At 45.3% G+C, this 22,266-nt stretch overlaps 1 non-coding gene and 1 pseudogene across 1 annotated transcript; one reads left to right on the plus strand and one right to left on the minus strand.

Moving 5' to 3' along the window:
• The first annotated feature begins 1,042 nt into the window (after window positions 1-1,042).
• Window positions 1,043-1,154, plus strand: LOC133159190 (U5 spliceosomal RNA). The gene has a single exon (XR_009715668.1). It is a non-coding gene; the product is annotated as a U5 spliceosomal RNA (small nuclear RNA).
• Window positions 1,155-3,311: 2,157 nt separating this feature from the next.
• LOC133159189 (U2 spliceosomal RNA) lies at window positions 3,312-3,483 on the minus strand (annotated as a pseudogene).
• Window positions 3,484-22,266: the final 18,783 nt, after the last annotated feature.

Here is a 22,266-nt window from a genome sequence, read left to right on the forward strand (position 1 = left end):
CCTGTCTGACCCAGCTGTAACCTCTCTCTTCTGTGGTACATCATAAAAACAGCAAGGCCAAACAGCAAGCATATATTGCAGTAATATTGCGGTAAAGCATCGATTAGAGAACGCATGATAACATATATATACATTTTTCTAACATCCAGACCACTGGCTTTTCTGTCAGAAAGTTGTCCTCCGGCAATAGACACCTCATGACAATTAAAACAAATACTTTCCTCTTCAATTATGCCTACATGATAGGGCTCGCTTTTCACACTGTTAAATAGTGCTGAATAATGCTGCTTCCAGAGGTCAGCCATGCTCACACGATCTATGTTACATGGGAGAGCTGCTTTAGCCCTGTTCAGGGATTTTAACTCTTTCCAAAAATTAATTACATCATTATTAAACAGATTATCAACCATAGAGTGAGCACTTAAGGCGTGCTCTTGCTTATTTATGTACCGCAGGGGTGTCCAAACTACGGCCCGCGGGCCAACTGCGGCCCACGGTCCAATTTTTATTGGCCCGCAGCAAATTCTGAAAACATAATTGAATATGGCCCGCACAAGAAGCTTGAGCTCAACTCTGTTGCACTTCTCAGTTTCAATACTAGATGGAGCCCGCCACACAAATGAAATCAAGTCAGTCCCCAGAAATGGACGCCCCCCCCCCCCCCCGGAAGAGAAGCGAACACGCAGCGTTTGACGTCACATTAGCACCCCCCCCCCAACCCCCCGGGCCCCTTCACGTTACTAAATCTGGCCCTCCTTGCTAAAAGTTTGGACACCCCTGATGTACCGTAATGGATGTTTGTACTTGGCATTCATTTTCTTTTTATATTCAAGGACAGGTCCTTGTCTGGGCCTACCAGCTATTACCCAAGCCTCGTGGGCCTCATTGGCCTCTGCATGGTGGCCAGCTACGCATTTATTCCACCTGGGCTTGATATTCTTAGCCTTTCTATGGCGGGAGAATAAAGACCTGCTAGCAACCAGAAGGGCTCTCACTATATCATGATGCATTAAACATAAACTTTTCCCCAGATAATCAGCTCACTCTTATTTCTCTTCAGATCGAATAAATCTTTGGCCTTTTACTCAAGATTTCCGTGGGGAGGAACAATAAGAATCTATCTAAATGTTTTGATGTTCTGCGAAAGCGGAGCTTTCTTTCTCTGTTAAAATATCAATATCATAACGGATAATTGCCTATATCATACTCCGTGCAACAGTCATACCGTCAAGTAATTCATATCGACACATATGTGAACATGTTCACATAAACAGAGAAATTATGCTGAGTGCAGACAGACAATCACGTTTAAGACCTCGTTTATCAATGCAGTTTCATTTCTGGTGGTACCCATTTGAATGGGCACATGTCAGTCTATTGTAATTTAGCAAAAAATATTGTTTTTGAATAAAAACCAATAACCATCCCCCTCAATTGCACAAGCACTCCTCTTTACTGTTCAGAAGCACAATCACAAGTAGAAGTCATCTTCATCCATAAGCACATCAGTCTCAAAACAAACTGTGTTCCATCAACTTTTAGTGTCTTAATAGACAATGATGGCATTTATTTACATATAGAAACACAATATCCACCGCCTTCAATGTTACACGTGAATGCACATACAGAGAGAAGTTTTACCGTTTTTTTCCGGCTTGCTCGATCACCTGCTCGTTTGCTGTCTCACAATGTACCCTACACAAATCCGAAACATTTGTTGCGGCTCCGAGTCACGACGAGGGGCAAGTTTTGGTTTCCAAGGGTGTTTTTATTCCTCTTCAACGTCTCTCCCATACAGAGCCGCCTCTTTCCCGTGCGCGGTGGTGCGTTTACGGGCAGTCGGAGAAATCAACGCCAACAAAAAAAATTACATCCAGCCTAGTTAAGACCATACCAAAGACTATAAAAATGGGACCCATTGCCTCCCTGCGTGTGTGACGATCATTGGGACTTAAAAAAAAAAAAAAAAAAAAAAAAAAATTTAAAAAAATTCATAAAAATTGGGTGCGTATTATACATGGGTACAAGCTTTTTCCCAGCATCAGCATGCCATTTTTAGGGGTGCGTACTATACATGGGGGCGCACTATACACGGAAAAAAACGGTATTCATTTTGATCAGGCTACATGAAGCAAAATATAAAGGTCAATGTAATTCTCATTAATGGAATAAATTACTCCTTTTGACCGGCAGGGGGTTTGTGTGTACATGAAGCCTCGAGAAATGAACCTATTTGCAAACCGTTTGGTGGGAAAGCCTCAAATCCTAACATCTTACATTTAGATCAGACCCCATCAAGTCATAATTGACTGCTTAATCCTGTAAGAATGAAGCGAATGGATTGAAATGGTTTTCTAACATATGAACTATTGATTTGACCAGTAGAGGGGGTGCACCGTTCCTGGAGGTACTGCAATACCAGGTCGATGTCTCCTAGGCTTGCCATGTGCAGCTGTGAGAGTTGCTGGAGCAATTTGGAGCACAGCCACGGGCTGGACGGGGGTGGGGGTGGGGATCTGTCTGTGCTTCCTTACCAGCAAGTTTCTGGAAGTCCACATGGCGTCTTTGATGGTGGCAAAGCTCAGCGACTGCTTTGTAAAGTCTTCTTGCTTGATTTTCAACGGGCTCACCCCATAGAGTACAAGGTCTGCATTCAGCGCTTCCCTTGCTGGGAATTGCAGGTCGCCCACAGGTCTACGGCAGCCCTGCACTACCAGTGCGGTGCCACACCGACTCCTGGGCGCCACAGCCAGGTCAGGGGCACGTTGAGAGCGCTCACATGCCCCGAGAGTGTATAACGGACCTGACTGGGAGGACATCATGGGCCACTATCCATGACAGGTCCCGAAGTTTGTTTCGAGAGGGCGGGGTGGTTGACGTAGAGCCAAACTGTTGTGGGCTCGCTGAATGCCTGAATGTACACACCGCTTCCCGCTCCTGTACGACAGAGATCATAGATCTGTGATTTGTTAAAATTTCACTATTTTCTTGCTCTAATTTAAAGTTCTTCAAAAACTTCTTGATTAAGGAATAAGAAGGTGGCAGGTTAAAAGACAGAAATTTTTTGGTCGGTGGTTATTAGCTTTAGTTTAAGGAGGTATGAGCCCATTCAGAATCGTGTCATTGCTTGGCTTTTCGGTGCATTTGGTGTAACAAGCGCGCTTCGCAGGTGCAGGGCAACATATCTGCTTCCGAGGAAGAGCTTTAAGTCCGGCACTCCTTTTCCTCCCTTTTTTTTGTTTTTCTTCATGGTGTCCCTCTTCAGTCTCTCCAACTTGGATTTCCAGATGAAGTAAAAAATGACTCGTTCCAACTCTAAAATCACCTTCATTGTTGGGATGAAAACAGAACTGATTAGTAAAAGCAAGGATAAAATCACCACTTTTATGGTTAAAATTCTCTCTTCTATGGTCAGATCTCTTAATCCCCCAAACCCAAGAACGGATACTACACTTGATCTTAGCCATAAGGCCGAGAAGCGATGGAGTATACGAGTGACAGACTCACTTACAGGCTTCCCTGTCTACCACCAACGGTTTGTTAGAATAGGCCTCTTTGGCACATGTGATTAGCTAGGTAGCTTGAGCTATGCCGTTATATCGCTGTAACACTTCTCTTGCTTTATTAGCTTTCTCTACTCTATGACACCCTTTGCACATATGTAGAAGTCACTCTCAGTTAAGACTACAAGGTCACACATTATCACACAGGCTAGGCAGAGTCGCCTCCTTGCAGGAAGGCAGCCCAGAGTAGTATAAGAGCAGGAACCTTGGCGCTGGGAGAGGGACCGTCTTCCGGATCTCGCAGAAAGGGCTCCATAGCTGTGCATCGATCATTTTGGCATATGTTAAATAGTTAAACTGTGAAGGCTGTCTCCTGGTAATTACTGTTAGCATATCGAGCATTAAGGATAAAGAACTGGGAACAAACCTAACAGGTTACAGTACGGAACAGAGTGCTGGTCTTCTGGGCACTAATAAATCGGCAAACTTGTCTGCCGACTTATTTGTTCACTCTTGTTCACACGCAGCAATGCATGTAGTTCACGAGGCATATATGTGTCCCCTTTCAGCAGTCTCTATGCAACTACACAGTGTAGGTACCTATTAAAAAGATAGTTCCGATGAACTTTCCAGGGTCATCATATGTACAACAGCTGTGCCGAAAAGAGTTGGGCCAGAAGAGTGGAACTGATTCAGGACTTGAACCCACGCCTTAGGAAAGAATGGAGCCAAGTGCCTTAGACCGCTCAGCCACACTACCTACCAACTGCAGTTTCAACATTGAATCTTGTTGACAAGCTATTAAAACGTGAAAATGGATAAGTTGGTTTCTCCACCAGCATCCAGGTTAGCGCTGCCCGACTGAGCTTTGTTCATAATGTAATGAACAATATGAGTGACAATCAGAATCCAGTTGCGAGTTGGAACCGAATACTTGTTTGCCGATTAGAGGATTTGACGAGTTTCTAGCACTGAGCAGCAGAGTGGGGCAGTGGGACCGTGCTGGGCCCAGAGGTCGATGGATCAAAACCATCCTCTGCTATTTGGAAGTTGTCTGCTTTGGACCTTCTTTCAAGTCAGGCTTTTGAGAAGAAATGTCGTGCGCATAATTTTTTCCACACGTTGGTTGTGCTGCATGACCACCCATCAAAGTCAAAAGTCAAAGTCTGCTTTATTGTCAACGTCTTCACATGCCGAGACACACAAAGAGATCGAAATTACGTTTTCTCTATCCCACGGTGACAAGACATATTACACGATAGACATACAAGTAAACAACGCAACATAAAAAACAAGAAGGCACAAACAATAAATAATAAGAGTAATAATAAATAATAAATAAACAGATAACACAACAAATAAGAGCCAGTGTGCATACAGACAGTAAAAGTACAGGACGCTACGCAGAACGGGGAAGCGAGTTCAGGATCCTGACAGCCTGGAGTATGAAGCTGTTTGAGAGTCTGGTGGTGCGGGAGCGGAGGCTTCTGTACCTCTTCCCAGAGGGCAGAAGCTCGAACAAAGAGTGAGCGGGGTGACTCGCATCACTCACAATCGTGGTCGCCTTGCGGGTGAGATGGGAGGTGTAAATGTCCTTCAAGGAGGGGTGCGAAGCACCAATAATCTTACCAGCCGTGTTCACTATGCGCTGCAGGGCCTTCAAGTTGTAGTCAGTGCAGCCGCCACCCCAAACAGCAATACAGCTGGAGAGGACGCTCTCAATGGTGCCGCGGTAAAATGTAGTCATGACGGCCGGAGGAGTGCTCGCTCGCCTGAGCATCCTCAATGCATACAGTTTATGAGGCATATATGTGCCTTCTTTCATCATTCTCAGTCCAAATACACAGTGTAGTTACCTATTGAATGGGTACTCCAGGTTAGAATAAAAGGCAAAGATTGATATTTCGCAAAAACCTTTGAAGGGTCTTGATACTTTACGGCTGCACTGACAGGATTTGGGCAAAAAGACCAGACCTGAATTGATGCAGAAGTGGCTGTGGTGGGATTTGAATCCACAAGTCAGGAGTGACTGGAACTTAAACAAACGACTGCTAAGACCGCTCGGCCACACTACCTAATTCCTGGGCTACTGTATGGAATTTTCTTGACAATTATATTAAAACTTAGAAGGATACAGCTGGTTTCCCTATCAGCAACCAGGTTAGTGCTGTTCAACACCGCCTTGTTTATAATGTAACAAAGAAGAAACAACTCGCAGAAGGCCTTGCAATCATCGACAAGAGCCAGCTACCCGGTAAGCAAAAATTGTGGTGCTACAACTTCACATTGTACCTGTTGGAATAATTTAAGTGAAGCCTTGGCCTGCCAGACCTGTAGGCCTTGTCTTTATGAGTTTATGGCTTTCCTTTCATCTAAGTTCTTTCTCTTTAGTGACAGGGAAGTCTTTTGATCCCTGTCAGCCATATGTGTCCTTCCTGTCCTTATGTTATCTGTGTGTTTTTGTTCCTGTAAGAGGCCTTCACTAACAATGAGCAGAGCTTATTTGCATAGGCGAAATGTTCTTATTTGGTTGAAAGAAACTCCATTCCTTTTAGTTAACTGTAGGTTTGGTTCATAGATTGTTGTTGATCAGAACTGTTTTTATTTAAGTGTTAAACACAGTTTGAAGTGGTTGCGTACAAGTTATCCCATATTTACTCAAGTCTTGTTCAAGTGTTTAGGACAAGTCACTCATTGTTATTGCGTCTTAATTTACTAAGTAGATAAAGTCTAGCAAAGGTCTAGTTGCATTGTTCCACAGGAAAGCGGCAATAGAAGTTATCTGATCTCATTCGCGGACGACTCGGCCAACAACTGGAGAAGAACAGATGGACAAACTCCGCGGGGGTCACGGGCCGACAATGAAGTGCTAATTCACACCACACTACATTCTTTTGCTAATCAGCGTTGCTACAGACACAATCTTCCCTCCCTTTAGTGTAGCCACGCCTCTGTAACCAGGGCAACCAAAACATTAAATAGAGGAGCACGTGGAGGGAGAACTCAGAATTGATGGAGATTGTAACCGAGTTTCCTCTCTCTATCGTTCTCCTCGCGAGAAAAGGCTTAATATTCTGTCTCACTTGTGGTTTGTTTGCTGTTGCTCTTCTCTTAATAGTTATTCAGTCATTGAAATAAACCTGACAGTACCAAAGGGCCATGTGGCCACTGAAGATGAGCAACATCAACAGCGAACGGGCTGGACAGACTAACCCATCTCCTACATTCGGAAATGGCTAGGTCTACCGAAAGGTTTCTCTGACACAGGCTTGTTCGGGGCAACCGTGCTGCAACTGCTGATCCAGTCCATACCTTGGGCTATGAGCAGGGGAAGGCCAGGTTCGTTCTTGAGCTAAAAGGATCATTGGATCCTACTGTGAGAAACGCACTTGTGGCGCTATCGGCAGGCTTCAACATCAAGAAAGAATTGGCAAGGTGAAAGAAGGGAGAGCGGGGCTTGGCTGGGGAGAGCCTCCGCGATTCTGGTCCATGGCCACAAGGAAGGGGACCCCTGTGCAGCACACCTAACGCCAGCCTACAGCACCTACTGGCAGGCTGCACTGACACAGGCACGCTACAGATGGTGCCACGATCCAGTCCTGACGAAGCTGGCCGAAGTTCTCGAAACCAGCAGAAAAGAGGCCAAAAAACAGTCTGCAGCCATACAGCTCCCTGTCAGGTTTGTGAGGGCAAGGGAGAACAGTCGATACACCAGCCGACGAGGCAGTTTTCCGACAGCTGAAGTTCAATCGAATCAGGGAGAGCACGGACGCAGTTACGCACTCTCACAAGTTACGCAGTCGAGATTGAATTGAATTCCTTTATTGTCACGTTAACGCAGTGTTAACTGTGAAAATTAGTTCATACTAGGCATTCCATATCAATGAGAACAGGAAAAGGGTTCTCCCTCGCCAGTACGCTGGCACTGCGTGCCCGGAGCCAAGAACGCCTTAAAATGAAGATGGATTTTTCATTATTTTTGAGATTGGACCAAAATCTACTAAAGTGAATCTCTACAGTCTTCGAATTGGACTTTGTCAAATTTGAAGCTGATAGATAGGCTAGGAGAGAGGACTTCGGGCCAGCAGGAAAGGGAGATGCCATTTTCAAGGCGTGGTCCTCCTCCAGAAGGCCGCCTATCTATTCAAACAGAATTCAGATTTTGGAACAAAGGAGAACTGATCACTCCAACCAAATAGTATTTTAGACCCTTTGTCTCCTCTTTTGGTCTGAGTTTGGCGAGTGGAATTGTTGTCGTTCGAACTATTGAGACTTTTTCTTGCCTATTCATCAAATTTCTTCTTAATCCTTAATTCGGTTATCTCTTGCAAAATTACCGCCCACAGCAGGGACGCACGGAGCCTTTGGCAGGGCATTCAGACCATCACGGACTACAAGCCCGCACCGCAGAGCTGTGAATGGGACGTCCGTCTGCTCAATGACCTTAACCGCTTCTTTGCTCGCTTCGACGCTCAGAACAGCACTTGCCCGCTGAAGGCCACTCCCCCTTCACACGAGCTGCCCCTGTGCCTCTCCGCCGACAGCGTGAGGAGGGCGCTTGCCGCTATCAACATCCATAAGGCAGCGGGCCCTGACAACATCCCGGGTCGTGCGCTGAAAGACTGCGCTGGTGAGCTGACGGATGTCTTCACAGACATCTTTAACACTTCCCTGCAGCAGGCCATCGTCCCGTCGTGTTTCAAAGCTGCCACCATCAGACCAGTGCCGAAGAAACCTTCTCCGTCCTGATTCAAAGACTACCGCCCCGTGGCACTTACGCCCATCATCATGAAGTGCTTTGAGCGGCTTGTCATGGAGCACATCCGTTCCGTTCTCCCCACCACCATTGACCCCTTCCAGTTTGCGCACCGAGTCAAGCGGTCCTCTGAGGATGCCATCTGCTCTGCCCTCCACTCGGCCCTCACCCACCTGGAGAGAAGGGACTCGTATGTGAGATTGCTGTTTGTGGACTTCAGTTCTTCCTTCAACACCATTGTGCCACAACGTCTCATCAGAAAACTTGACAAGCTGGGCCTCAGTACCTATCTCTGCAACTGGCTACTGGACTTCCTCTGTCAGAGGCCACAGGTGGTACGTGTTGGCGACAAGATCTCCGCCGGCATCACGTTGAGCACAAGGGCCCCCCAAGGCTGCGTGCTCAGTCCGCTACTCTTCACCCTCCTGACGCATGACTGCATTGCAACCCACAGCGACAACCGCATAGTGAAGTTTGCTGACGACACGACTCTGGTGGGTCTCATCACCAACGAAGACGAGACTCAGTACAGGCTGGAGGTTGACCTTCTGACCACGTGGTGCAGGGACAACAACCTCCTGCTGAACGTCGACAAGACCAAGGAGGTTGTTGACTTCCAGAAGGGTCACACCCAACACCTGCTGCTGACCATCGACGGTGCTGTGGTGGAGAGAGTGAGCAGCGCCAGGTTCCTGGGGGTGCACATCAGTGAGGATCTCTCCTGGTCCACCAACACCGCATCACTGGCGAATAAGGCCCAGCGCCGCCTGTACTTCCTGCGGAAACTCAGGCGAGCGAGCGCTCCTCCGGCCGTCATGACTACATTTTACCGTGGCACCATTGAGAGCGTCCTCTCCAGCTGTATTGCTGTTTGGGGTGGCGGCTGCACTGACTACAACTTGAAGGCCCTGCAGCGCATAGTGAACACGGCTGGTAAGATTATTGGTGCTTCACTCCCCTCCTTCTCCCATCTCACCCGCAAGGCGACCACGATTGTGAGTGATGTGAGTCACCCCGCTCACTCTTTGTTTGAGCTTCTGCCCTCTGGGAAGAGGTATAGGAGCCTGCGCTCCCGCACCACCAGACTCAACAACAGCTTCATACTCCAGGCTGTTAGGATCCTGAACTCGCTTCCCCTTTCTGCGTAGCGTCCTGTACTTTTGCGCTACGCTTACTGTCTGCTGTATGCACACTGGCTCCGTTTTGCTCCTCTTATTTATTGTGTTATCTGTTTATTTATTATTTATTCAGCATTCTTATTATTTATTGTTTGTGACTTCTTGTTTTTATATTGTGTCGTTTACTTGTATGTCTATCGTGTAATATGTCTCGTCACCGTGGGATAGAGAAAACGTAATTTCGGTTTCTTTGTGTGTCTTGACATGTGAAGAGATTGACAATAAAGCTGACTTTGACTTTGATTATTTTGTATTAACTATGTTGAGCATGGTATATATGCAGTAATTAGAACTTTAAATTTTCTTTATTTCCCTATCGTAGTCATTCTTTAAATCCGTTCAATTCTTCTTAACGTGAAGACAGCTTTAATCCATAACATCAGGAATTTTCAGATCTGGTTCGAAGTAGTTATCTTGAGCTCAGCTAGGGCTCTGAATCCAGTAGTCTCAGTTCAAGTCTCGGTTGGACCTCAAATCTTGGTCATAACAGTCGTATGCAAAAGTTTGGGCACCCCTCATCATTTTCAAGATTTTCATTTATAAATCATTGGCTGATCGCATCAGCAATTTCAGTTAAATATATCATATAGCAAACAGACACAGTGATATTTGAGAAGTGAAATTAAGTTTATAGGATTTGCAGATTTGTCAAGAAGAATGTTCAAATATACCTTCAACCAGAATCCAGACTCTCATTGGAAGCTATAGGAAGTGTCTAGAGCAGTGGTTCTTAACCTTGTTGTACCGAATCCCACCAGTTTCTTATGCGCAATAACCAAACCCCTTTTTAGTGATTTTTTCTTCTTCTTCAAATTCAGTCGTTTTTTTGTTTTTTTCGACTTGTAATTCTTTTTCTTGCTTTTATTTGCTATTCATTAAATGTCTTCTTAATCCTTAATTCGGTTATTGATTATTTCATATTAACTATGTTGAGCATGGTTTTATATGGAGTAATTAGATCTTCAAATTTTCTTTATTTCCCTATCATAGTGATTCTTTAAATCCGTTCAATTCTTTTTAAAGTGAAGACAGCTTTAATTCTTAACATCAGGTATTGTCAGATCTGGTTCGAAATAGTTATCTTAAACTCAGCTGGGGAGAATGCGCGCTAGTGTAAATAACAAAACCCTGAGGTCTTAACAAAGACATCTAAATATATCTGAAATTTAACAAAAGCCTCAAATCACAGAAAGGAGCCATCAGTATGGCGCGGTTATTCTGACGACGTGTCTCAATTTTAAGTTACTCGGCACGAGCGTCTTTTGACTTGAAAGGGATTGGCGTCATATAGAGATTATATTGATTCTTTTGGAATTAATTTAATAAAGGTGGTTAGCAATTCGGAGGAGTCCCTTCACCGCCAGCTTATTTAACCCTTTAATGGGAAGTCGGTCGCTTAAATATAATAACTGCAGGTTTGACATGTGGCGCCCAATGTTGTTTTGGGGAGTTGCGATTTAAGTTGGATATCAGATTTCACTCATGACTCCAAAAACACGTGTGGAGTTTTTTCAGGTTTTGTTTTTTTCCGAAATCTGTTAGGATTCCACTCACTGATTGATATCATGTCAGAACGGCCTTGAAAACAGTCTCTTAAAGGAATAGCGTTTTCTAGAAAATAACCTTTTGTATCACGGAAGAACAAGAACTGTTTTGTGTCATCGTAACGGTGGCCAGTGCCCCTCACCTCAAAGCTTTCAAGTACAATTAATGATCAGTTTCGTGTTCATTTTTGCAGAACTGAGGGTAATGTTTTTGGTTATGCGGAAAACGCAAGAGAGATTGCTTTCGCTAGAGGGGTTGGTAATTGGGCACGGATCTTGCGTGGCGATCTTGAAGAGAGTCTGCGGCTATTTGACGGCGAGGCGTCGGCAGATGTCTTGGATTTTATGCCTAAACCAGAGCCAAGGAAGAAGTGACCATCTTTAAGCTTCATGCGGAGGGACTATTTGTTTTTTCTGAGGACTACAATTGGACAAGGCCCTCACCAGTGGATTACAAATTGTTTTTTTGCTGCGTTCACCAGTGGATTACAGATTGTTTTTTTGCTGCACTCACCAGTGGAATACAAATTGTTTTTTTGCTGCGTTCACCAGTAGATTACAAATTGTTTTTTGCTGCGCTCACCAGTGGAGTACAAACTGTTTTTTTGCTGCGTTCACCAGTGGATTACAAATTGTATTTTGCTGCTTTCACCAGTGGATTAAAATTGCTCTCCATGAGGATGACTGTTTGTCAAACAATTCTTCTACAGCTTTTGTGGTTCGTGGCTATTAACAGCTGGGTGCCCTCCGTGAGCCCCCAGTGCCTCTTGGTCACAATAGCCTGTGGGCTGCAGTTTGCTGTGGAACACACTCATTGAAGTCTTGCAGTGAAGACATTGCAACGCAGGAAGTGCATCCAGCCATTGAGGGCATCAACTAGCGAGGCGTGGGTCCTCAAATTAGTGTTCTTGTGTGGGTAGGGTCGACGCGAAATGTGCCGTCGAGTAACTAGGAAGCTGCCATCCCAGCCCCAAAGTACAAGGGGGGCTTTGGAAATGAACAGCTTCGACCTAGAAGTAAGCGTTCTGCCATTCAGAAGACCAGTTTGTGTAATAAAAAAGTAGTGGAGACGGCTTGTGAAGCTGGCCTCCAGAGTTCGCTAAATACGTTGTAGAGCTAGCGTGGGAGCGGCGCCTCGTTGTATCATGTGTGCACTTTATGAGGAAGGAAAAATAGAGAATGAAAAAAAAAGAAAAAGGAAAAAAGAGGAAGAGAAGAGCAGGCCGTTTGCCCGGTGGGGTTGAGTGTGCTCGAGGAGAATATTAAAGTGACAGTCTATGTTTCCCACAGAGTGTTTGAAGCAGGGAGATGACATTTGCGCTGCGTTGCTTGTGTGTGTGTGTATGTTGTCTGTCGGTGTTATGTGTTGTAAGACTACCGTAATTTTTGGACTATAAATCGCGTTTTTTTTCATAGTTTGGGTGGGGGGGCGACTTATAATAAGGAGCGACTTATATGTGTTATTTTTTTCAAAAAATATCCCCCCAAAAAAGTGAAACCGCGATAAACAAGGTGACGTAGCAAGGAATTATTGTAATTTCAATTTCAAGTGACGTCAGCAGCGCGACGCGGCGTGGCGCGGCGGTTGTTTACATAAAGGGCAAAGATTGATCACGGGATGATGAAGATGATGGCATCATTAGCGGCTTTGTTTCTAAGTGACACGCCGGACGAAGAGTTTGAAGGATTTAAGGACTTGGAGTGACACAGAAGGTTTGAAAAACTATTATGGTTTTTACCCACGCCCGGTCCTACTATCCGGAGCTATCTTTCACCTCCGTGGATTGAAGTCGGGGGCCAGCGCTCGTCCGGGTGGCTGTCCGGGGGCGGTGGATGGGGCTCGGTCATGGCTTTTACGCATGCCCGGTCCTATTCTATGGAGCTCTCTTCCACGTCCGTGGCTGGAACTCCACGCCACCACACGCCTGGAAGTTTGTTTTATTAAATAAAGAGCCGTTTACCAAACCCACGTCTTTCCTTGAACTTTGTTAACAGTACAATATAGTTATATAGTAGATCTGTGGAATAACGACGAGGCTGACGTCAGGGCGCACGCGTGGCGTTGTTGACAAAGGACAAGGAATTTGATCGATGGATTTAATGATTTGGAGTGACACAGTTGGTTTGATAACATTATTGCTTATATAATAGTCATCCATCCATCCATCCATCCATCCATCCATCCATCCATCCATCCATCCATCCATCCATCCATCCATCCATCCATCCATCCATCCATCCATCCATCCATCCATCCATTTTCTGTACCGCTTAGTCCCCACGGGGGACGCGGGCGTGCTGGAGCCTATCCCAGCCGTCATCGGGCAGTAGGCGGGGGACACCCTGAACCGGTTGCCAGCCAATCGCAGGGCACACAGAGACAAACAACCATACGCACTCGCACTCACACCTAGGGACAATTTGGAGTGCTCAATCGGCCTACCAAGCATGTGGGAGGAAACCGGAGTGCCCGGAGAAAACCCACGCGGGCCCGGGGAGAACATGCAAACTCCACACAGGGAGGGCCGGAGGTGGAATCGAACCAGCACCCTCCTAACTGTGAGGCGGAAATGCTACCCAGTGCGGCACCGAGCCGCCTATAATAGTCATTTGATATCTAATTTATATATCGTTATATGGGCCTGTGGAATATTTTGAAGTGCAAGCGCCGTCACCGGCGCGCACGCATTGTTGACAAAGGACGATCGATGGATTTAATGAATTGGAGTGACACAGATGGTTTTATTAACGTAATTTATGTAATAGGTTTTTGAATAACTCTGAATTTTACGTCAGGGCCGTTCTCAGCTCTTCGTTTGTGTTTATGTCACGTTAGCATACTTATCGTTTCGCCTGTTATTGCTCGTTCATGACTGTTCTTGGTGTTGGATTTTGTCGAATAAATTGCCCCCCAAAATGCGATTTATACTCCGAAGCGACTTATATGTTTTTTTTTTACATTTTTGGGCATTTTATGGCTGATGCGACTTGTACTCCAGAGCGACTTATAGTCCAAAAATTACGGTAAATTGGCTATAATGGTGCGCTAAAGAATTTGCCTGACTGTAGTCTGTCTGGTTTGCACCGCAAAACGGGGGATTAGTTGTTGACAGAAACTCGTCCACAATGTCTTAGGGCTCTAGCCCTAATAATTTTTTTTTTTTCCAGCGACGGAGAGCATTCTATCTGACATTGGATGAAGCAAATGTATTAAATAAAGACATTTCAATCCTAAAGTCAGTGTCAAGACTATACAAGTATTTCTACAGGAAAATAAGAGAGATTAAGTTAAAGTTGAGACAACAAGAATTTTGATTAATCAATTGGCAGTTACCGTTTTTTTCCGTGTATAGTGCGCAAAATTTAACGAATTTATTGTCCTAAAATCTGGGGTGCGCATTATACATGGGTACAAAAAATTTTAAATTTTTTTTTTTTTTTTTTTTAGAAAACAAAACCAACAACAGGACTGACCGACAAAGTCGTGGAACAAAAAGACAGGGTGACATTACCAAAGACAGGAACAGAAAGCAAACAGACATCATGACAGTAACACATGCAATGATCCGACGGTGAGCGAGGGGCAGACAGGACTTAAATACAAAACACGTTACATCGATTGAGGTGACACAGGAAGAGAGGGGCGACGCGAACAGAAACTATGGCAACCTAGACACATAGCAAAACTGGGGACGAGACGTGACAAATGTCCCTCGAAATGAAACTTGAAATCACCAAGTTTTGGTTTCCAAGGGTGTTTTTATTCCTCTTCAACGTCTCTCCCATACAGAGCCGCCTTTTTCACGTCCGCACGCCTCTTTCCCGTGCGCGCACGGAGCGCGGTGGTGCGTTTATGGGCAGTCGGAGAAATCAACGGCAACAAAGAAAATTACATCCAGCCTAGTTAAGACCATACCAAAGACTATAAAAATGGGACCCATTGCCTCCCTGCGTGTGTGACGATCATTGGGACTTAAAAAAAAAAAAAAAAAAAAATCATAAAAAAAATTCATAAAAATTGGTGCGTATTATACATGGGTACAGGCTTTTTTCCAGCATCAGCATGCCATTTTTAGGGTGCGTATTATACATGGGGGCGCACTATACATGGAAAAAAACGGTACTTTGTTAATCTTTTTTTCTTTTTGGCGAAGTGAGTGGGTTAGGGTTCAGAATCCTTGAGAGAGGAAAAACAGGAAACAGCTGTCTCGAAAAACGGAACTATCGGCAGCTTGAGTGAGTAATCTGAGGCAGCTGACTTAGAGGAAGCTGAACATTTTTGAATTTGAATTTATTTTTATTTCTCTTCAAAATTTCAAACATTTTTTTTGTAAACAATCAGGAGATTATTGGAAAGTGACTGAAGAAGATTTGCCAGCAAAATAAAGTTGTGGAGGCAGTCCAATTGCCACGAAAAGAAGCTATATGCACGTGTCCAGCACACACACACGCACAAGACTGATGAGATGTCAAAAGGAAACGAGTTGCAAACCGCAAAAAGAGACAGATCAAGAAAGGATAGAGACCTGAAAGTCCATTGGGGCTTCATCCCTAAGAGGAGTTACCGACGTCGAGGAAGAACGCCCGGCGATGCACAGGCAGGAAAAGTCACTCCTGCAGTGCTGGAAAGACTGTTGGAGGTTGTGAACAGACACGCAGGAAGCGTGAGAGTCATAACCGACAGCCGTTACGGTGAGGAAGCCCTCAAAGACGTTCTGGCCATTTGGGATGAACATGGCTACGGGGGTGTGAAAGGAAGACTTAATGGGCCCTAGGAGGGGGCCCGCTGGTAAAGAAACAAAGTTCCTCGATACGTCAGAGAAAGGAGATTTATAGTTGTAGGAGTTGAGAAATGGGACAAGACACACACGCACGTCAGGGCGAAACACCGTGTGGGCATCTGTGAGCATCGTTGTCAAGTGGGAGGAGACTAAAGTGAAGACGCACGCCACCAGGAGGAAGACGACATCAGTGCTTCAGAGACAAGACACATGGACAGACTTTTTGACGGAGCCTCTGCGGTCTCCAGATGTTTTACAAGACAAATAGGGAACTAATGAGTGAGTATGGTTACTGTCCCAGCTATGTTGAGATGACGGGGTAACTCCCCAGCAACGATGATGTAGAATGGTGCGAATTTAGAGGTGTAAATTTAGTAGTTTGAACGCACCGGCCAACTTTGCTAATCTACCATATTTGATTTGCAAATGTAAGTAGAGGATACATTTGTTCGAAGAAATCGGATCTTCTAGGAGGTGGAGGGTCAAGCACAATGGTACAGCAATGCCTAGTGTGTCCCGTTACCCAAGACCAAATGCAGCAGTTATTGAGAGGAGAAAGCAAAAAACAAAAAAGGAAGTTTGCATCCCCGGCCCCAATTTCCTCCTTTTTAATTTGTAAACGTCTCCTTAATAGGGCTCCAAAAAGCCTGTCTAGGAAGGCGTTAAAGAGTGTCAAAAAGTATTTGATAGAAGTGTGATGTTGAAAGGTTTTGTAATAACAACTTCCATTTTATTTTTGTGTTTTTATTTTGGAAGCAAATGTGAGCGATAAACACCTGCCGGCCAGTCCCTCTGCTATGCGGAGGGATTGGCCGTTCTATGTTCTAAAATTGTGTTGTGTTTCCGACACGTACGTGTTTTGAATGGACCCAGATGCATTCTTAGTAGATTGAATTTGTCGAAATTCGCGTGGACGGTCGGAAGGACGGTTGTGGGGACCTGTGGCTTTCCCACATCCCCGCCGTCCTTAAATGGCTTGCCCCTGATGTCAAGCATGGAGACCAGGCTGAGTGGAGTGCCTTAGATGGGATGGCTACTCTGACCTGATGACTTCAGCAACGCAACTCGAGATGTGCCATGGCCCACCGAGACCATGGGTTGTCCTCGTTGATATCCTGTCGCACCATCTGGCCTCTGGTTCACATAGCTTGGCGCCACCTGGACGGATCACGATGCGTCACGTCCGACTGGCGGTGTGGCCGGTGTGTGGCTGTTAGCCTGGCTCATCGTCCTGTGTCCAAAGACTTCTACACCCGAGTAGAGGGACCCGATGCTGCTCCTGTCGTGGCTGTGCGACCCTCCCTCGGCGCGGAGGACCTTGCTTTGGACATTGATCCGGTGACGGCTTCTTCTATAAGCCATCGCTGAGGGGGCCGACAACATCTACGACAACGTCAACGACAACGTCAACGACAACGTCAACGACAACGTCAACGACAACGTCAACGACAACGTCAACGTCAACGACAACAACTTCGACAATGATGGCAACGGCAGCGACGACGACATCAGCGTCCGTCACGGCGGCGTGTTCATTCAGGACCGCGTGGAATGTCTTGCTGTTTCAGCCCGCCTGACGGACTACTCCCTGATTCCTCTACTGGGGAAGTTGTGGACATTTTTTTGGACTCTAAGAACGAGATGCCAATGTGGCTCCCAACTGTGGTGGAGGGCAAGGCAGTTCTTTTGCCTGTCCCAAAACTCGAGGAGGGGATATCAAGTGGCATGGTGGTACAAGATGGTGTAAAATTGGGTATCGAATTTGGCCCATGCACATTGGCTATCCCAAAACATGTAGTAGTTCCAAAATATCACCAGGAGATGGTGTTAAAGCTTGACATAGGGGTGACCTGATGGAAACTAACAAATCTAATAAATTAAATTGTTAACAACTGGGAGGGTACGACCAGTTCAAACACGTAGCAACGCACAATTTTGGAATATGAGTTTGCTATGCCATAATTTTAAGATGTAACAGCTTGAGCAATATCAATATATATGTTTAAGTGAGAAGAACCCATTATTATGGTTAAGTATGATTATGTGTTAAGATTGATCTTTACTAGACAAAATATATGTTATTAATGTTGCAATGTTTTGTCCAACCTGTATTTAACATTGGTGTTCCTTCCATACCTGAATGTATTAAGTTGAGAGGAGACATCAAGAGCTAATAGTGAAAGAACGAGCAAAACAGGAAACAGCTGCATCCGGTGGCGTAGTACAATCATACGCAGTGGTTGCTGCTTTAAGCAAGGTTCCCAAGACAACCAGTGGTTTCCGGCTGGCCTGGACAGGGATCAGCTAAGGTACATTATCGAAGCTTCCAGAAACTTCCAGAAAGGCCACCTCACGTGCCGGTGAGGTAATTCCGATGAGGTAATGTCAGAAGCCTATAAATATGTTGTCCTGACACAGAGCGAGCGGTTCTTCCTAGTCATGGCGATGGCCGTAAAGAACGCCGCATAGACGAAGATGGATTTTTCATTCTTTTTGAAATTGAACCAAAATCTACTAAAATGAATTGGACTTTGTCAAATTTTAATCTTTGAATTGGACTTTGAAATTTTAAGCTTCGAGGAAGGCAGAAAGGGGAAGACGCCATCGTTACGGCGTTGGGTAAGCTCCTCATGGCCAGACCTTTCCTCTTTTTTAAACAGAATTCGGATTTTGAAACAAAGGAAAGCCGATCACTCAACTTGTTCAACCAAATAGGATTTTAAACCTTTAGTCTCCTCTCTTGTTCTGTGTGGGTGAGTCTTGTTATTTTGTTTTTTCGACTTGTAATTCTTTTTCTTGCTTATTCATTTAATCTCTTCTTGAGCCTTAATTTGGTATCGATTATTTCGTATTAACTATGTCGAGCATGGTTTTATATGCAGTAATTACCGTTTTTTTCCGTGTATAGTGCGCCCCCATGTATAATACACACCCTAAAAATGGCATGCTGATGCTGGAAAAAAGCCTGTACCCATGTATAATACGCACCCAATTTTTATGAATTTTTTTTATGAATTATTTTAAATTTATTTATTTTTTTATTTTTTTAAGTCCCAATGATCGTCACACACGCAGGGAGGCAATGGGTCCCATTTTTATAGTCTTTGGTATGGTCTTAACTAAAAATTTTTTTTTGTTGGCGTTGATTTCTCCGACTGCCCATAAACGCACCACCGCGCTCCGTGCGCGCACGGGAAAGAGGCGTGCGGACGTGAAAAAGGCGGCTCTGTATGGGAGAGACGTTCAAGAGGAATAAAAACACCCTTGGAAATCAAAACTTGGTGATTTCAAGTTTCATTTCGAGGGACATTTGTCACGTCTCGTCCCCAGTTTTGCTATGTGTCTAGGTTGCCATAGTTTTTGTTCGCGTCGCCCCTCTCTTCCTGTGTCACCTCAATCGATGTAACGTGTTTTGTATTTAAGTCCTGTCTGCCCCTCGCTCACCGTCGAGTCATTACATGTGTTACTGTCATGATGTCTGTTTGCTTTCTGTTCCTGTCTTTGGTACAGTCACCCTGTCTTTTTGTTCCACGACTTTGTCGGTCAGTCCTGTTGTTGGTTTTGTTTTCTTAAAAAATAAAAAATAAAAATAAAAAATTTTTTTTGTACCCATGTATAATGCGCACCCCAGATTTTAGGACAATAAATTCGTTAAATTTTGCGCACTATACACGGAAAAAAACGGTAGAACTTCAAAATGTCTTTATTTCCCTATCATAGTCATTCTTTAGACCTTTAGTCTTCTCTCTTGTTCTGTGTGGGTGAGTTTAGCTATTTTGTTTTTCATCCGTCCATTTTCTGAACCGCTTAGTCCCCACGGGGGTCGCGGGAGTGCTGGAGCCTATCCCAGCCGTCATCAGGCAGTAGGCGGGGGACACTCTGAACCGATCGGACAATTTGGAGTCTTCAATCGGCCTACCAAGCATGTTTTTGGGATGTGGGAGGAAACCGGAGTGCCCGGCAAAAACCCACACGGGCCCGGGGAGAACATACAAACTCCACACAGGGAGGGCCGGAGGTGGAATCGAACCCGCACCCTCCTAACTGCGAGGCGGACGTGCTACCCAGTGCGACACCGAGCCGTTTGTTTTTTCGACTTGTAATTCTTTTTCTTGCTTATTCATTAAATCTCTTCTTGAGCCTTAATTCGGTATCGATTATTTCGTATTAACTATGTCGAGCATGGTTTTATATGCAGTAATTACAACTTTAAAATGTCTTTATTTTCCTATCATAGTCATTCTTTAAATCCGTTCAATTCTTTTTAAAGTGAAGACAGCTTTAATCCTTAACATCAGGAATTGTCAGATCTGGTTCGAAGTAGTTATCTTGAGCTCAGTTAGGGCGAGGGCGCTCTAGTAAATTAACGAATCCTTGAGGTCTTAACAAAGGCATCTAAAAAATATCCGTAACGTAATACCAGCATCAAACAACCGAAGGGAGCCATCATTACTGTTAGGGTGGTGCTCACTCTAACTTATTTTGCAAGAACCACACAGGAGTCAAGCAAGTCATTTTAGACACCTGCAGGCGAAGAGTTCACTCGTCGCTGTGCTTACAGCGATGGTCGAATGAAGTCTGACTCAGGCCTCGTCAGGTGCTTATTTATTGAGAGAAACAGAGTGGGGTTGAAAGTGGGGGTGTGGGAACACACAGGTTAGGGTGGAGACGCTCCCCTGCTGATCAAAGCATAGCAGGGGGCCTTTTACGACTTTCTGTAAACAAAGCAACTTTGATTATTTCCTCTGCGTCTAGTCAATCAGTTGAAAGGATCTTAGCACTTTGGTAAACTAATTTTGTCTAGACAGGACAAACTAGTTAAATTATTACAGGTTGCATTCCAACATAATCATAGGATGAAGATATTCTGCAAACCCTAACAATTACGGCGCGGTCATTTCGACGACTCGCCTCGAATTCAGTTACTCGCCTCGCGCGTCGGATGACATGAAAGGGGTTGGCGTCGTAAAATTACGGTAGTTATCTTGAGCTCAGCTAGGGCAAGTGCGTTCGAGTAAATCAACGAATCCCTTCGGTCTTACCAAAGACAGATACATTTATCCGAGCGATAACAAATGCTTCAAATCGAAAATGGGGATAGAGCCGCTGATAAAAAGGCCATGGTCATCTTGATTATGGGCCTCAAGTTTCCGCCACCTGTCATTCCCTCCCCGCCTTCATCGAGGCCCTGCGCACGGTGTTTGACCCGATCTCCTCAGACCGAGAGAAGGCGCGGGAGCTGTGCCAGCTGACCCAGGGTCGAGAGACTGTCGGGGACTACGCGATCCGCTTCCTCACTCTGGCCGCGGAATGCGGGTGGAACTCGACGGCCCTGTATGACGTCTTTCTCAGGGGCCTTTCCGGACCCATACAGGACCAGCTCGTCCCCCTCGACCTCCCCACAGACCTCGACGCTCTCATCGCGCTGGCCATCCGCACGGACAACCGACTGCAGGAACACAACCGCCTTCCCCCCGTGTCAGTGGCCTGGTCTTCACCTCTCGAGGCATACCCCGTCAGGCCGAACGCGGATTAGGGGTAAAGACTGAACTGCTAGATACGACAGTGAAAGCCAAGGCGCTCAATGGACAAGCACTTACAGGCAAGACTTTATTCCCTTTCGGCACCCGAAAAGCAGGCTTTGACCGATTATATTGACGCGTCACTTAAAGCGGGTTTGATTAGATCGTCATCGTCTCCTGTGGGGGCCGGATTTTTTTTTGTGGGCAAGAAAGACGGTACCCTACGCCCCTGCATAGACTACAGTCCCCTCAATCAGATCACTCATGTCAACCGTATTTGATCAACTGCAACAAGCTCGGGTGTTCACCAAGCTAGATTTGCGCAACGCGTACCACCTAGTGCGCATCAGGGAGGGGGATGAATGGAAAACGGGATTTAACACTCCCAGAGGACACTTCGAGTACTTAGTAATGCCTCACCAATGCACCCGCTGTATTCCAGGCCATGTTTAATTTTCTGCCCAAATTAATATTTCTAAAAAGGTGCATATTTTTTGGGTCCTTAGGTGTCCCTAAGTACGAATATGCCGCGCTTTTTTGGTTATGACGTTGCGTATATGAAATATGCGGCATCTATATATAGACTATGTGCTGATACGTGCACAAAAATCTGAGCATTCTGACGATTTGCAAGTGTAGCGTCATGTAATTTATTTGAATGTTCAGAGATAGTTGTGTTTTACACGTAACAGCTGTCTGCAACATGAAAGGGACCATTTCCACAATTTTCAATGGGCGTGCATGTGCAACGGCGGCCGTCATCCCCAGGGTATGGGGACCAGCCGTAAGAAAATGCCAAAGTTTCTATGAACACAAGTGGCTTTCATAGCCGTATTTATTTGAAACAAACTTTCAACAACAAACTTTCAAACTTGCGGTACCATAAACGCAGATATAAACTGTAACTCAGCAGTGATGGTCAGCTTTGCGCCGCCACTTCCGGTCAGAAAACGGATCACGCGACCAGTGCTTCTCACACATT

This window comes from Syngnathus typhle, linkage group LG8 (genome assembly GCF_033458585.1).
Source record: "Syngnathus typhle isolate RoL2023-S1 ecotype Sweden linkage group LG8, RoL_Styp_1.0, whole genome shotgun sequence".
Classification (NCBI taxonomy): domain Eukaryota; kingdom Metazoa; phylum Chordata; class Actinopteri; order Syngnathiformes; family Syngnathidae; genus Syngnathus; species Syngnathus typhle.